The sequence below is a fragment of the Portunus trituberculatus genome, chromosome 14 (assembly GCF_017591435.1).
Source record: "Portunus trituberculatus isolate SZX2019 chromosome 14, ASM1759143v1, whole genome shotgun sequence".
In the NCBI taxonomy this organism is placed as follows: Eukaryota; Metazoa; Arthropoda; class Malacostraca; order Decapoda; family Portunidae; genus Portunus; species Portunus trituberculatus.
This window is the reverse complement of record NC_059268.1, coordinates 6,020,920-6,022,120: the sequence shown is the minus strand read 5'-3', so window position 1 is coordinate 6,022,120 and position 1,201 is coordinate 6,020,920. Positions and strand designations below refer to the sequence as shown.

General features: G+C 38.1%; 1 non-coding gene across 1 annotated transcript; it reads right to left on the bottom strand.

Annotated features, from left to right (window-relative positions):
- Positions 1 to 717: 717 nt before the first annotated feature.
- On the bottom strand, positions 718 to 790 carry Trnak-uuu. Its single transcript has one exon. It is a non-coding gene; the product is annotated as a tRNA-Lys (tRNA).
- Between the last annotated feature and the right edge of the window lie 411 nt (positions 791 to 1,201).

The window sequence follows — 1,201 nt, the reverse complement described above, 5'->3', positions numbered from 1 at the left end:
CACTGCCACAATCATCACTACCACCATCGCCACCACCACCACCACTACCACTGAATGAGTATTCTATGTTTGTGATCCTTATTATTTTTGTGAGATTTTTAATGTAATTGTAAATCATTAACAGTAATATTACTCTAAGAACTCGGAAGAATGACCGAAAGAAATTTCAAATTGTAAATATACTTTTTGATAGTATAGTTAATATCCTTCTATTTATCTATCACCATCATCACCACAACCTTGTCGCCTATTCCCGCCACATCGATCTTTCTGACACCTCTCCTCCAGTTACCTCTGCCGCAACTGGCCTCCTCTGACTGTTCTTTCATTTCTCCAGACACTCTTTTCACCTCTTCTGCGGCCCTCCCATTCCTAACCTGCCCTCCACTTCCTTATGACAAATAATAAGAAAGATTTGTAAATGTTTTTCCTTTCATCCATTAATATTCCTTTGGATAGATTCAGGATGTGCTTTATTTAGTGATATTTCTTTCATTACTTTCTATATTTTTAATCAATGGTAACCTAAGCCTTTCAGTGGACAGGTTATGTGTAGTTAAAAAAGTCAAAATACAGATCTTATTAAATATCCCCTTTCAATTGAGTAATTAACTGCCTACCTTCATACCTGCCTATGGTTACTCGTAGGACACACTAATCTCTCTGGTCTGAGCGTGTATTTCTCAGCAGCGAATTAAAAAGTTTATAGTCTAGTTTCGCCCGAACAGGGACTTGAACCCTGGACCCTTAGGTTAAAAGCCTAATGCTCTACCGACTGAGCTATCCGGGCTCTGATAAGGAGAGGAAGCAGCAGCAAGAAGAACAGCAGCTTAGATAGGGGTAATAATTAAGATATTTATATGTACAATTTTCCTTTCCTTCAGGACCATCCATTCTTTCCTCTCCTTGACCTGCTTTTTCTTTCTTCAGATTCACCCAGACTCTCCTTCTTATCTGTATTTTCTTTGAGTTCAGAGTCATTCGCTATCATTCTCATCCACATCACCCATTTTTTGCACGGTGTATTTACAAAGTTTGGGAGGTGAACAACTACATATTCATTCATTTTATATATAGTGAACGTTCAGCGTCAAAAAGGCCACTAACACTGATGGCATTTGAAATCAACGCAACGACCGTGTATTCCTTTCAGCAAATGGAACGTTTAATTAATGATGATTATCACGGTGTTATTTATTAG